The sequence below is a fragment of the Protopterus annectens genome, chromosome 2.part0 (assembly GCF_019279795.1).
Source record: "Protopterus annectens isolate FY-2018-M chromosome 2.part0, PAN1.0, whole genome shotgun sequence".
In the NCBI taxonomy this organism is placed as follows: domain Eukaryota; kingdom Metazoa; phylum Chordata; order Ceratodontiformes; family Protopteridae; genus Protopterus; species Protopterus annectens.
In genome coordinates, this window is record NC_056728.1 from 794,152,899 (window position 1) to 794,170,083 (window position 17,185).

Consider the following 17,185-nt stretch of genomic DNA (forward strand, 5'->3'; position numbering starts at 1 on the left):
TTTAGAGCCTCAGAGTATGTTTTTGTGTGATTATGTCTTTGGTTTGCTGTCGTGGTAGGTCTATGTGAGACTGGAATTGTAGCGAGTGTGGTTTCCTTCTCCTACTGACTGGTTATGCCAGTACTGAGTTGAGAGAGCTTAACCTCCAGTTTGGCTATATGGTTGCATCTCTCACATGTGTTGGAATTTGTTGGGAGGAGGAGAGGGTTGTCTGTGTACATGAGGCAGTTGTAACATTGCCTCAAGATTCCCAGATTCACCAGCTGGACTGGAGAGGAGATTGACAACTGACCTTTGGACATGCTAGAATAATTTTGGGAATTCCTTAATAATTGAAAACAAGGGCCAGTGGGGAGTGAGGGTGTAGTGCTTTTAATTTTTAGTGCTGACTTATATAATTGCTTTAGTGAGCAAGTGCCAGGTAACTTAAGTGCAATGTGTTACAGGTAACTTAAATGCAAAAATGACAAACAGTAACTTTCTTTCAAGTGAAACAAGGAAATAAGTACAGTAAGCAATGCAGATATCACTAGTGATCCACAGAAGCACTGAGAAGGCACGTATTAGGTGGAATTAGCATTCCAGGGAAATAACAAGCAAACAAACAACAAGCATATAAACAAAGCTAGATTCAGCAGGCTTGGATCTAGTCTATGCTACAGCAAACAAGGTGTACCAATTTCAGTAAGATACAGTTCAAATATTCAGGCACTATAAACCTTTAACCAGAAATTCCCAGCTCAGAAGGGCAGAGTCCAGCCACTTCTCCCACAAGAGTGCAGACCACGAACCTTCTTAATGTAAAATAACTGGCCTGAAGCCCAAGTGCTTAAACAAGAACTAATACACTTTAAGAATAACAGACACTAGGCTCTCAATCAGCAGTTCCCAACTTAGAAGGATGAAAGCTACCTGTCCTGCCACCACAGTGCATGCCACAAACCTTCCTAATGTAAAACAACTGGTCTGAAGCCCAAGTGCTTAATCCAAAAGACTTAGAATGATAGCTACACTTTAATCAAGTTACTACCAAGCAGTAATAAATGCAATTGAGTACTTTAGAGAATGCCTGGATTAGTGCTCAAGTTACACAAACAAAGCTAGATCCAGCAGGCCCGAATCCAGTCTATGCCACAGCAAACAAGGCACACCAACTTCAGTACGAAGCAGTTCAGATATGCATGCACTATAAGCCTTTAACCAGAAATTCCCAGCTCAGAAGGGCAGAGTCCAGCCTCTCCTCCCACAAGAGTGCAGGCCACAAACCCTCTTAATGTAAAATAACTGGCCTGAAAGCCCAAGGGCTTAAACCAGAATTAATACACTTTTAGAATAACAGACACTGAGCCCTCAATCAGCAGTTCCCAACCTAGAAGGATGTAAGCTACCTGTTCTGCCACTACCGTACAGACCACAAACCCTCTCAGTGCAAAACAACTGGTCCGAAGCCCAAGTGTTTAAACCAAAAGGCTTAGAATGAGTTACACCAAGCAGTAATAAATACAATTGATTACTTTTAAGATGATGCAAAAGTAAAATAAAGTAGGTAGAAACACAAGTACAGTAAAAGCAGATGAAATTTTTTTTTCTGAACAAGTGCTGAGATCAAAGAAACAGATTTGAGTGCTGAAACTAGAAAACTGGCTAGTTATAAGAAAAAAAAAACTAAGCTAGAAGGCTTCCCTCCAACACAGAAGGGCTTGGGGGCTCAGAGGCCTACAAATAGTCTATACCACTTAACAGGAAAGGCAGGAAACAAGCTTAAATTTTTTTTTCTGTTTCCCAGATGCTCTCTTTGTACACAGTAGGAGTGCCTGAAATCAGAATATGATCTCACTGCACTCAGTTGAGTGAGCAAATGAGATGGGCCCAGAAGGAGTATCCAAACACAAATTTACAAGAGGGGCAGGCAGTTTCAAGGCCATTAAGATTAACACCAAAACAAAAACAGGGACGGTGGGTGGGACTAACTGAAGAGCAGAGTCAAAATTTCCAGTTCAGTTAATATTCCTGCAACACAGTTAAAATCAATTTAAATACTGTATTTTTTTAAAAAAAAAAAACTGCAGATAAAGGTACTTAAATTCTCTTATATGTCCAGCTAAATACAGCAAGTTCTTAGCCGGCCAAAGCTGAGGTTTTTAAGCAGAAAATATTTCACACTGTACCACTTAAATAGGCAAGGACAGGAAATCAAAGAATGTGGCTACCCCCACACCTGTAACTACTAGCAAATAACAAAATTCAGCAAACACTGACTAACTTCCGGTTCAGTTAATATTCCTGCAACACAGTTAAAATCAATTTAAATACTGTATTTTTTGAAAAAAAGTGCAGATAAAGGTACTTAATTTCTCTTATACGTCCACTTGAATACAGCAAGTTCTTAGCCGCCAAAGCTGAGGTTTTAAGCAGAAAATATTTCACACTGTACCACTTAAATAAGCAAGGACAGGAAATCAAAGAATGTGGCTACCCCCACACCTGTAATTACTAGCAAATAACAAAATTCAGCAAACACTGACTAACTTCCAGTTCAGTTAATATTCCTGCAACACAGTTAAAATCAATTTAAATACTGTATTTTTTGAAAAAAAGTGCAGATAAAGATTCTTAAATTCTCTTATACGTCCAGTTGAATACAGCAAGTTCTTAGCCGGCCAAAGCTGAGGTTTTTAAGCAGAAAATATTTCACACTGTACCACTTAAATAGGCAAGGACAGGAAATCAAAGAATGTGGCTACCCCAACACATGTAATTACTAGCAAATAACAAAATTCAGCAAACACTGACTAACTTCCAGTTCAGTTATTATTCCTGCAACACAGTTAAAATCAATTTAAATACTGTATTTTTTTGAAAAAAATGCAGATAAAGGTACTTAAATTCTCTTATACGTCCAGTTGAATACAGCAAGTTCTTAGCCGGCCAAAGCTGAGGAAGTTTCTAAGAAAGAGAAAGAGGTTGTGGACCATCATTGTATTATTGCAGATGGGCAAATGCAGTGCATGTGTGCTGTGACCATCAAAGCATTGGATTCCGTTTAATATGCCATAAACATTGTGCTAATAATGTCACATACACACACACACACACACACACACACACACACACACACACACACACACACACACACACACACACACACACACACACACACACACACATAATCCTATGAGCTGTATTAAACTGTTGCCATATTGTGCTAATGTTTTATATGTGCTATTAATCTTGTTGATTTATTATCAGATAGGTTCATAGGTTCATAGGAAGGTACTAGGCTATCTGCCCGAGGGCATTTATAAACCTAGCCAGAGTGTGTCGGCTTTCACCGCCCCATTGATTAATTAACTGATCCTCTGTCAAGCAGAGCCAATGAAGTGAAACCAGGGGTGTATTTTTTTGTTACCCATCCACTTGTCAAGGTTTCTCTTGAAGAGTGTTAGTGAGGGGCTCTGCCTGATGTAATTTGGAATTTTGTTCCAAAGCACGGGAAGTCTCTGTGACAGGAATCTATCCCTCCAGCATGTTCTATTTATTGTTGTGGTGAGGTTTAGCTCACTAGAGTGCGTGGCTCACAGTGACTTGGATTTCTTTAGGTGGACCATGTCCATCAATTCTGAGTTGGATATGGCTTTGTAAGTCTGGCAGAGATCACCTCTGAGTAAGCTATATGCCACTGAGTACAGCCGGAGTTTTTTCAGTCGGGCTGCATAAGACATATGTTTGAGGCCATTAATCCTCTAGGTGAGGTACTTTTGTGGTCTTTCCAGCTGTTGGAAGTGTTTTGTGATGTACATCCTAAATGGGGCATTGTACTCTATGATGGGTCTAATGAGTGATGAGTAGAGGGGCACTATAACCTCTTTATTTCTAGATGTGAACCCTTTAGTAATTAGATGGGCCACATAGAAGGATTTCCTAACTACTTTGGAAATAAGATTGTCAAAGGGGAGATTAGTATCTACCTGGGTCCCCAGATCTCTTATTACCTCTTCTGTATTAATGGGGCTGCCACCTATGTGGTAATTCGTGGGTGTTTTGTTTTTCCCAAATGGGATGACTATGTATTTTTTGGCATTTAGCTTGAGGCCATGACTTTGACACCAGGTGTCCATCTCAGTAAAGCTCTTTTGGAGGATGTCCGTGTCAGCTGGAGAGTCAATTATGGCTCCCAGTTTGCAGTCATTGGTGAACTTGGTTAGCCATAGTCCTCCTGTGTTTGCCTGTACTTCTGAGAAGTATATGCCGAACAGTAGGGGTCCCAGGACCGAGCCTTGCGGGACACCACTTGTGACTGGTTTAGAGTCGGACCTGGAGCCCGCTATTCTTACCGTGTGAGTTCTGTCTGTAAGCCATATTGTGTAATCAACGTACTAATATGTGGTGCAGCCATATTAATACAGTATCAGTACTGATGTCCCTTTTGTCATGATTTATGTGTGCCATTGTCCAGATGTACAGTGTGCCATACTAACATAAAACAGAAATGTATACCAGTTATTCCCTGAGCACATGTATGTTTGCATATGTTCAGATGGAAGACAAAAAACTAATCACATGGGTTTCAAGCAGTCAGGTACATAGGTTTTGCATGTTGCTTGTGTGTAATATTGCTGTCAGTGCATACAACAGACATAAATGTGTACAGCTACTGGTTGTTGCATTGCCCTAACACTGATATGGGTACTAGAGTAGGCATGATTATCAGGTAGTAGTTGGAGATGTGTCCAACTGTGTTATGACTCTCTGTCCATGCCTAGCACTTCCAGCTACATCAACACCTATATACAGTGGATATCACAAGTGTACACACCCCTGTTGGAATGCCAGGTGTGTGTCCTGTATGACAATCAGACCACAGAATATAATTTCATAATGTTTCTCATCTTGAATGTCACCCCTAACCTGTACAATTCCATTGAAATACAAACAAAGGTGTTTCTAGGAAGGTGAGCAACTATTGCCAAGTGAAGATGTGCTATGAGTCCAAACCAAGACAAATGAATGCTGTAACCATCTCAAGAGGTACATGCATAACCTATCAGTTTAAGGGTGTGCACACTCATTCAACTGGCTTATTGTACTAGCTATTATTTCCATATGTTTCCAGAGATCAGATTGTTATGTTTTCAATTGAATTGTACAGGCTATATGTCACATTACAAGTGGGAATTATTTTGAAATGAGTTATTCTGGTGTCATGTTCCAATTGCACAAATATCAGGCATTGTAACAGGGGGGAATACCCTTTATATCCACTGTAACTATATGGACTCAGCAGTACCTGACCTGTATAACCAGCCTCCACCAAGGTAGAGTAATCCTCTTTGGTGGACAGCAGCAATACACAAATCACATAATAGGTTGCTACACTGGCTGTACAGGGACACATAGGTGCAGGCAACAACTTGGAAGCAAGTCCACCTATATCTGAGCAAGCATGTAAGTTTACAGGTGACTTCCTGTAAGGCTGACTATGACTACAAATCAGACATATCCACACCACCAAGGACAATTGCAGCAGTGTCTCCACATATGTTGTCAAAATCAGAGAAAACAACACAATTCACCCTGTACTTGGGGTAAAGAACACCTCATACACACATGCAATGAATATAGGCAACCTGCATCAGACAGGTTAGGTGGGAACGCAACTACCCTGTCTACCCCATTTTTACAGGGGGATATGCACATCAACCACACTCCTCCCTTCAGCAATGGTAAGCATGTACATATTGCCTACTGATGGCAACAACAGCATATCTCCATGGGGCATAATAACATCACTGTCTGCCTTCTACATGAATTCAGGCATGTGCTCACAGCTCCATCACACACCACAGTCAAACACAGACCTGCCACCATCCATACACCATCCACATGGAAGATGGCCACTGTCAGCCCTCTACACAGAAATGCATGGGAATAGAGGATTATGCAATCAAGTGTCCAACATTGGGGGGAATAAGATAGCTCAGGGCCAGGAGTGTAATACAAGCTGTTATAACCATGATAGCTTGGAGAGTCATGGTGTAGTGTGGATTATTTGCAAGTAGTATCCACTGTTGATATGCAATATGACAACAGTATGAGGTCTTGTGACCTTTTTCTTGTTGAGGTCTTCCAGGTAACATGCAGCGGGCTCGCCTACCAGCATTCTCTGTTGGGGAAACTGACATCATCACCCAATATGTGATCGGACATTATGCCCTGTTATTTGGATGGAGAGCAGAATATGTGCAGGAGAGGACCACCCTGTGGAACAGTCTGGTCCATAGGGTAAATGATACCAGCATGCACAGCAGAACTTATGAGCAGGTTCAGCATCGGGCCACTGACTTCTTCTGCCATGCCTGTTAATTGGCTGCTGCTGTAGCGAGGGACCGGCTAGCCACAGGTGGGGGCCCAGCCATCCAGCTCGCACTGACACCCACCGAGGAGCTCCTCACTAACCTTGGGGCACCCACCTAATGCACAAGCCATGAGACTGAGGGAAGCATTGTTGAGGTGGGTTGCACACACACACACACACTGGATGAGAAGTGTGCAGGTAAGGGCACAGTGGGGATTAGTAGACTAATGTATCAGACATACCTGTATCTTTATTGTATTTATATCCATGTGGCAGATCCGATTGCAGTTGTGGATGGGGTTTTCTAATGCACAGAGGTGCACATATACGGTGAGGACAGGACATTGTGTCTTATTAGGGTTAGTACTGTAAATGTGCAGACATGCTGCATCCATCCTGTACCAAGGCCACATGTGAGTCTGTTGACAATAACTCCCTCTCACAACTACATAGGACCCCCTGGTCTGGATATGGGACAGCAGCCTGAAGCTGGTGAGTATGGCATTGTTCTGTTGTTGCCTGGCAATACCCAAGGCATGTGAAGGGCATACAATTCACCATGCACACAACCATCAGTAATAGCTATATTGCTTTATGTAATAGCTACAATGCTTTTTGTGCATGTTCACTTCTACTGGGGTTAACTGCACTGCATCAAAGTGGTCACCACTGGGGCCTATCTGACGTGAATTCAACATTCCTGCAGCATACCTCACAACTTGTCAGTGCCAAGACGTCTGGACAGAGACCAGCAAAATGTGATGGACAAATGGCCTAAGGTAGGGACATGTGTGACACATTAGTGGTATACAGTGGATATAAATTGTGTACACACCTCTATTAAGATGCAAGGTGTTCCTATTACATACTAATTAGGACCACAATATGTCAGTCTACACCTCTTCCAGACTTTAATGTGGCCCATAACAGGAACAGTTCACTTGTAAAACCAAGCATCTGGACTCATGTATTGCACCTATGAGGCTGGCCACCTGTGAGAGTGGCAGACATCATATCAGCATGATGTTTCAGTCAGGTATGATACCGCAAGCTGCCATATGTGTCAGTATACTCACTGTGGCTTATTTGGCTACAATATCACATACATGGGTATTGGTACGGCACACAGACCACTTTCAACCATGTATAGGTTACAAACATATGGATATTCTAGACACATCTGTACAGAGGACTGTACAATGGTTTAACCTGCTGCATGTGAGGCAGATGCTGTTACCACACTATATAAAGTAATGACAGTGAGAGCTGGTTAACAGCCATATATGGCACACACATCAAAATGGTATAAGCCACACAAGATATGATCCTCACACACACACAAACAGTTGCCAGCATTGGAATTTGAACTCCTGCCTGTCTAGGTATTTCTCCTATAGTGCTATGCAGTTATCAGACATGCCACAGAGCTTATACATTTCCACATATTCCAAAGGTACTTCTAAGGTGGATGACATCAACAGGACTACTAAACTGGAGTGAGTGGAAGTGTAAAGGATAGAACACAGGTCAAAAATGGTGTAACCCGTACACTACAAGATTCTCACACAAACACATCCAAACAGTTGCCCGTAGAGTGATTAGAACTCCTACCTATCTAGTTATTGTTACTATAGTGCTACACAGTTATCAGACATGCCACAGAACTTATACATTTACAGCTAGTCCAAAGGTACTTCTAAGATGGATGACATCAACAGGACTACTAGACCTGGGTGAGCGGAAGTGTGAAGGGTAGTACACAAGTTAAAAATGGTATAAGCCATGATTCACATACACACACACACACACACACACACACACACACACACACACACACACACACACACACACTTGCCAGCATTGGGATTAGAACTTCTGCCCATTTAGTTATGTCTACTATAGTGTTACACAGTTACCGCACGCACTACAGTGCTTACTGAACTTTCACATGGCCAAAGCTGATGATAACTTCACAGCTGAGGTGAAGTATTACAGGTGGCAGAAAGTCTGCCTTCTGTTCCACCCTTACATCCTGCTTGTTCTTTCTGTCTTGCACTCCAAATAGCATTATGACTTGGAACTTCACCAGGTTATTGTATCAAGAAGTGTGGCACACTGGGAGCCGTCAACAGTACTCGTTCAACACAGAAGTAGCCCCAGTACTTACTAGTTATGTCCACCCCTCCTGCCATGATTGAAGGGCAATTTTCTGTGCTTTCACCCATTAACCTGGTGCACTTGTCCATTCTGAGGCACTGCTGCAACTGCCTAATGTACACAGACAACGTCCCCTCTAAACTCTAAACACTCATACCTGTGAGAGTTACCCATATATCACCCAATGTTGACATATGCACTCTCCAGCAAAAACTGGACTAGCAGGTCAAGAGGATAAGATCAACACCTGCTCCACACCCTGTGGAACACATAGCTCACCATTGCACTCACTTTGACAGCCATAACATACAGTGAAAAGCCACACACCCACCTTCACAGAGGCTCTCAATGGACATTTACCCAAACAGGACTTTCCAGCAAGACAGACACCCTCTCAGACACTGCTACATGGCACATGCCAAGGGACACATATTTAACCTACACAGTATGCCCCTCAACCTAAGCTCCTAAGGCTAACCACCTTGCACAATACAGTGATCATGGATAACTCAATACTGAGGCACACACATATCCCACTCACTAAGTTGAATATGGGGCAGGTAACAGCCAATTATCTATCACATGCATGCATCCACAACATGACACAGCCAGTCATGGCACTCCACAACAACTATGAGTATCACTCTGTATCCATGTGGGTGTGAATGACTTGGGCACACCTCCATGGACTACATGACAAGAGACATGGCTGAACTCTCTTATTATGTGGTCCAGGCAGGTGTGACAGTAGTCCTGAGCAGTGTACCGCTGTCACCCAGAATAATGCTGCAGTACTATCAACAAATGATTGACTGCAACATTGGCTTATGTGTTTTGTGTCATTCTCAGTGGATCAAGTACCTCTCTGCTTGGGATGACATGAGTGATAAAATGCAATGACTTGCCACAGATGTCCTACATCTGTCAGCGCTGGATTTCCAGGTACTGGCTAAGTGTGCTAAGTGTCTTGCCACCTCTATGATGCCTTATTAGGCAGTGTTCCTAATGTAATTACCACCATAACAGCTAGACATGTATGCAATCTGAGGGTCATGCTGCTCAACAGTAGGCATCTGTGAGGATCCAGTCACTCAAAGCACTCATTGGAGTGGAGGACACATGTCTGCTGTAATGGAGAGGTGGTTTACAGCAGCAGACAGCAGCCCTGCAGTATCAGGCTATGATGCCTTCTAAAGCTGTCACCCCCCCAAAACATGGACCATACCACATCTCCACAGGTGGTGTTGTCTCATATTCATTATGGCTAGGAACTCCTCCAGACAAGTATCCCAGCATAATGCATTGAAGATAAGTCCAGTACAACTGTCCTGTGGTAATACTGCAATCCAGACCATAGCCTACTATGGGTCCACATCTGTGGCCCTAGACTGTCAATTCACATTCCTCAACACCCTGTCATCTATGATGGTCCAATGCAACAATGACATAGAATGAGACCTCAAGTACCCCTCTATCATCTGGGGAAAGTAGCTAAGTGTCAGTACAGTGGCCCAGTACTTATGGGATTCATCATTTCCTATGCCCTGGACCAGCTCATACTGACCTCTGGTAGACAATGGAACAACCTTGACCCATGTTGACTACTTAAATATGGGACTGTTGCTCATTCACAGTTTTCAATCCCTGCATGGTGAGATCCACACAGGCTGTAATCACTACGGAACTCAACATGTCAGCCACACCCCCCACAAAGGTAACCACCTTGCAAAACCTCTCCAAAGCTGACTTTGCAGCCCTGAAAACAGGGGTGGATGACTTCACTGCACCCATGACAATGGGAAATAGCTGCATGACTGTGGAATCATACACATATGCACTGTACATACAGGTACATGAATGCATGTTACTAGTCAGAGCCAGGAGAACACAGGCACTGTCCTCCAAACAGTGGGAGACAATGTGATGGTCCCCTGCCATTACTAAAGTATACATCAGAAGGAGGACACTGTTGCAGAGAAAGGTGGTGTCCAATGACTGTTGAACTCCCTTATTAGCCTCAAACACAACATTGGATCCCTCATGGAATCCCCTACAGACATCTATGACAGCAGACATGCAGCAGACACTGACAACAATCACAACAGCCCTTGATAGTTACATCAACAACCTCCACAGCATTAAACACAAGGGTTGTGAGTTACTGCACAATGCTAATAACTATCCTGAGACAACAGGTATTGGCCACAGTCTTGGCCACACATTCAGTGCCAGCTTTACCCCTCTCTCCCCCCACAAGTGAAGTACTGAGTGAATGTGTTCTCTCATGTTGTATTCTGTTTCTGTTCTAGGCATCTGTGTGTCACCAGGATGTGACCCTGCAACAAGTCCAAGGGTATGGCAGTGTGGTAACACATCCACCATGTCTTAGGCAGGGTACAGCTATATTTGCATGGAATTCCCTTGTCTGTAACACACAGTGATTGCATATACCTCACAGATTTTAGGGCTGAGGGTTGTACATAGGTATATGTTGATTTACAACATCTGCTGTAGAGTGGAGAATGGTACGTGTTGTGGTTTGAACACACCTCCGATTGCTAATAACCACAGCCACAGGGGATATTCATCAACCAAACACACTGAGATTACTATTCACACACACACACACACACACACACACACACACACACACACACACACACACACACACTTGCCAGTACTGAGATCCATTGGTTCATTGCTTCATATGTGTGTAGTAGGTTAATGGCCCTGAAGGCTCTACAAGGCTAGCCAAAGGGAATACACTGGCATCAGGCCACATGACAATAGTCCCCAGTGTGGCTCAGGAGTATAGTCACTGGAGTGGCCCCCACCACACAGGATACTGATGACACACACACACACACACACACACACACACACACACACACACACACACACACACACACACTTGCCAGTACTGAGTTTTGAGCCCCTACCTATCTATGTATTGCTATGACAGTGTTACACATTTAGTCACAGAGCTTACAGGATGAATGTTGTCCCAAGGTATTTCTAAGGTGAGGAACATCAACAGCCCTTATAAATACTGGCAGTGGGTGAAAGATTTCATAAAATAGTTTACCTCACACACACATTTACATTTGCCAGGAGTGAGGTTTGAATCACTATCTAACCATGTTTTCAGACCTTTATGTTACTCATTTACCACACACACACACCACTGACCTTATATTGTTTAGGGTTTCCAACAGGTACTTCTAAGGTGAGTGATATCTGTAGGACTGCTAAAGTCAGGCACTGAGAAGTGTATGGTGTGTAAATGGGGCCAAAATCTTTAAGGTACAGACACACACACACACATATATATATATATATATATATATATATATATATATATATATATATATATATATATATATATATATATATATATATATATATATATATATATATATATATATATATATGTACACACACACAAACATTTGCCAGGAATGAGATTCAAACCACTACCTATGTAGTTATTGCTACTACATTGTTACACATTTATCACATGTGCCACAGAGCTTAATGGTAGAATAGCATCCACACATACCTCTAAGGTGAGTGACATCAGCAGCAATGCTAAAGGAGGGGTAAGGGAAGTGTAGTGAGTGTGAATGGCCTCAAAATCAGGTCTCTACAAAGATACACACACTCTCTCACACAAACACACACATTTGCCAGGACCAGGATTAGAACTCCTACCTAACTAGTTTGCTACAGTATAGTATTACACAGTTATAGCAAGTGCCATGGAGCTTATAGGGCTACAAGCTACCCAAAGGGTTATGCCAGGGTAACTGAGATCAGCAGGAGTGCTAAAGTAGAACAATGGGTACACTTAGCAGCCTGTTTCTGCAGGATATCTGTAGATAGGTTGCCAATATGGAGACACAATGGGTGTAACACACAGGGGATACTGTAACTATTGCTGTCTGTACTGCTTGTGTAACATGGTTGGTTGTAGCATAGATTTTCTGAAATATGTACTGTTTTACACTGTGATGTATCATGTCATCAACTACTGACAGTTATCATCCTTTGCTCACAGTTATTTACCAGGGAAATTCAAGATGATTGAAGCGGAGACCAATATTTTGAGGCATATAGACTACACATTCTGGCACACACCTGCCATTGTTGAGGGGTAGCTACAGACAATAGACTGCTGGTTCTGTGTTAATGGTTCAGCAACTTGTTAGTATGCTGGCTGGGGATCCATTCTTCTGCTTTTCTCAACTTAACGGAATGGCCATATCCTGTTGGGGCCATACCTCTCAGCTGTACAGATATACCCAGGTTATCCAGGGGCAGGACTCGTATATCTGGTCAGTTTACCTTAACATTGTGGTTTACAAGCAGTTTTGTGGCTATTCATTCATGGGTTTGCAGTCATGGGGTAGTATGGGTGGACATTAGAGTTTCAGACTTCATACACTTCATGACATCCATGCTTCTACACTCCCCTTCTCTTATTATCTCCTCTTCCTAACATTATGAAAGCAATATCTCAGAGGTATCCCTATAGTTGGGCCTTTGTCTCAGGAGTATTCATGGCCTGGTCCACAGTTCTTGCAGTAGGACATGAGGAGGCATGTTACTGGCATTTGTCAACATGGCCTTGCATTTGTTTTCTGTTTAATGTGTTAGGTTGTTAGTTAGGACCCCCTGACATTCCGTACATTGGAACTATGGGTGAGGTATGGGCCTTTGCCAGAGGACTGTAGGCCATTTGAGAGTGCTGCAGGCCAGTGCATTCTGTCAGTCATACATTCCCAGTCTTCACACCAGCGGATTACCCAGTGGATTACCCTGGGGTGACAGTGGTAAGTGATTCAGGTGTTCCTGTCAATCCTTCCTGTTCATACTTATCCACAAGTATGGATGTGGTCAGGTTGCTGCTTACAGCTAGGGACACACCTGCATTGGACACCTATTCAGCATGCAGTATCATGTATGTATTCCCATACAGTGATGGGGTCATGCTGTACTCATTTCCTACAGCAAGGATTTGATGTGTGATAAACCTCTGGCTGATGGCAGGGTGAGTTGGATGCATTTGTGATATGGAAGCTACTTGCACTGACTCACAAGTATTCCTGGGACATTTCCCTTATGCTGGCTTGTGTATGGACATGGGCAGTCTGTCATTACTTTATAACTGTTCCTTTTGTGGTCTGCCAGTGATTGGCCAGACTACCAGTATTCCATACTAGAGGGACAACTAATGTTATGCTAATCACTGTGTATAATTCCAAGCTTGTGTGCAGTTGACAGTTATTTTATATGCACTCTCTGTAAATTACTTCCACCTGTGCACTGTTTCTATGTATGGACCCCCATTCATGGTGTGTCCAGCTTTCCGACGGTGACAGATATTGACAGCTGGACAGTGAGTATGTACAACTGCTGACATGGCTGTAGCTGAGAAGCAATGTGGTTGACACTGCAGTTGTTGGAACATGGCCCTGTCGACCACTGTACTGTACATAGGCAACTGAGACATAACCATCCAGGCCCACATGCTGACCACTTCCAGGCAATAGTAAAAACACAACAAACTTACCACACTGACCCCTGCATATCGTACACATGGAACAATGTAGATTGGGACAGCTCCGGTAATCTGTGCTCCAGTGATATTACTCCTCAAAAGTACATGTTACTGCATTTCTACATGGGATTGTTTGGGGAGGGGTACACACCTGAAGACTTTAAACATTTGCAATGACTGTACTAGTATTCCGGTTACTCTGTTGGCATCATTTCATATTGTATTGTGACCTATCATGCAGAAAGGAGGCATATGAGTACAGTACATGTTAGATCCTAATGGCATAAATTTCAGTTTCAGACTTCTTACCCTTCAAAACTATAATGCAACTGCCAGACCTGTTGTAGTATGTCTGCATAGGTCTGGTGGGGGACTGTTCACCATTGCCATCATTTGAGGGCCTTAGCCTGGCCTTTCTTTATTGCCGTCTACATCTGTCCTGCTGGATGAGGCTGGTGGTGGATATGTGACCCTCATTGACATCCATATGTGTGACCTATTGACACCCACAGTTATTTGGGCCATCACATGTACTTTGGTGTGTGTTGGCATCTTGTGTAGTACTGCCTAGTATGTTGAAACCAGTATTTGTTATGGATTTCCTGCTGTCCCATATAGCTGTCAGTTGTCTGCTGCTATCCCATTCAGCCACCCGATTCCCTTGCATGCTTGCATCCATATCATACATACATACAGCTATGAGAACATACTACTCCATTCAGTAATTAATAGGAAGGGTGACTTACCTTTTGCTGTTCCAGTATTGAGGATGGTGCTGGAGGGCTGACTATGTTGGATGCACGTAGTGCACTCCATATACATAGCAAAAGCACAGGTAGTGTCATGTTTGCCATCCTTTTTACTGGGTCCCTGCAGTGTCAGTGTGTATGCTATGCATTGCCTCTTTGCCAAGGCATGGGCATACTGGGCATGCCTCCTTCTGCCTACAGGGGCAGGCTCAGGATGTTCCTCCTCTGAGTGTCTCTGTGCCTGTGCTGGCCTTGGCAATGGTGGGGGGATGTATGTCCCTGCCCCATGCTGTTCTTGCTGCAGCTGTTTCTGCAGGATCATATTGTGTAGCATGGCACATACTATGAACATTTGTGTACATGTAGCTGGAGAGTACTGCAAGGTTCCACCGGATATGTCAAGGCAGTTGAACCGTGACTTGAGCCTCCCAAACACATGCTCTACAATGAGCCTGGTATGTGCGTGTGCCTCATTATGGTGTTCTTGTTCGGGTGTGTGTGCATTTCTGATGGGTGTCATCAGCCATGGTGCCAGTGCATAGCCAGCATCATCCACTTGATGGCCATATGGGATGGCCCCCTCTGACAAACCCCTGGTTGACCTGTGTGCAGTGCCAGATGTGTGATAGCTTTCAGGGCTGCCAGCACACACATTCATGATAAGGCCCTGGGCATCACACATGAACTGGCAGTTAATGGAGGGGAAGCCCTTGTGGTTTATGTAGACCCTACCCTGCTCACTGGGTGGTGCTTTGATGTGGATGTGCATGCAGTCTATAACACCAACTACCTCAGGGTATTCTGCTATACGGTGGAAGAGTTGCATACTTCTGGTCAATGCCTCATGGGTGGTGGGGAGATATATGTTCTCACTGGCATGTGATGTCATGGCATCCAGGAACTGGTGAAGTACCCTGGATGCTGATGCCTGTGAGACCCCCATGATATACCCATTTGGTCTTTGGAAGGTACCTGTGGCTACTATTATTAACCCTACACATACCTTGGTATGGGATGAGTTCTCTGTTAGTTCTGTGTGTGTGTGGCATGGCCTGCACAGCTCAATGATTTGCTGTATCTCCAGCTCATATAGGCCCTGATAGGCTACCCTGGGTATCTACACTCTTCTCCTCCTCCTCACTGTGGGTTGGTTGTTAGCCTTCTCCTCCTCACCACTCTCAGTCTCTAGCACATATTGATAGGAGTAAAGCAGCAGCAACCTCTAACATGTTTAGTTTGTTTTTCCAGTTAAAAATCACCCATCTGTATACACTGTGGTGTAGAATTTGTGGGAAAAAACAGTCTGAAAGGTGTTTGCATAATTTATAGTAGTGTGCTGGGCTGCTGCATGTGTAATTGGCTGATTCTGATACATTCCACCTGCCAGCTAAACTAGTTCTCCTTGATTGCCTTCCTACTGCTGTTTCCCCTTCCCACTTCCTCCCTATTTAAACCCAGAGGCACACCACGCATACCCAGTGCTCAAATGTAAGCAGTGCTGTCATTTCCTCTTTTTTTTTTTTTTTTCTGTTTGAAACCCAGTACGCGGCACACAAACCCATATGTACACAGTGCTCAGGCACATCTGACACACCCCCTTCCTTAGCTGCGCTTAGCTAAGGGCAAACACGGGCCACAGAGCTCCAATGAGCTTACAGCAGGCATGACACTCCCCCTTATGAAATCATTCAGCTCTTAGACTTGCACTGTTGTATTGCTGCACCTACACGGTTAAGTACAAGCTGACACTTTGATGAAATATGTGATTTAGTATAACTCCCCTCATTTGCATACCCCAGTGTGTAGGTTGTTAATTACTGCACTAAAACAGACCCTTTCCCCTTGACAGCCAGTGCTCACTGGTATTGTTTACATTCTGCATGCGATTGACTATAATAGTAAAATGCAGAATTAACTTAAAATTGAGTTTTCACATTTTTTTTGCATGATCCCTAAACGGCTGAGATTGGCCAAAACAAAAAGTTTAATTTTCATAATAATTAGTCAATTTTTAGCGCCAATGGACTTATATTTGGCCATTGGCATGTCTAAGGCACATAATACATGCTTTTTCATGAGCTGTCATGCCTCCGTTTTGTCAGTTGCAGAAATGTACTCATTTATTTTCCAAATACATTTCTGCCCTGACACTGTTCTAGCACAGATACCTGGCAGGTTGGTGAATCACTAAATCACCTCACTTGCATTGTTTTCAACAGCAAATAAGGTGATTTGCATGCCACATGGTTTTCTATGCTGGAACAGTGTAGGGCCACTCGTGCATGTGAAAACGGCACTATCCTGAATCACTCGGCGGCCATTTTCCATGCAGGAGCTCCTACACTATTCCTGTATGGAAAATAT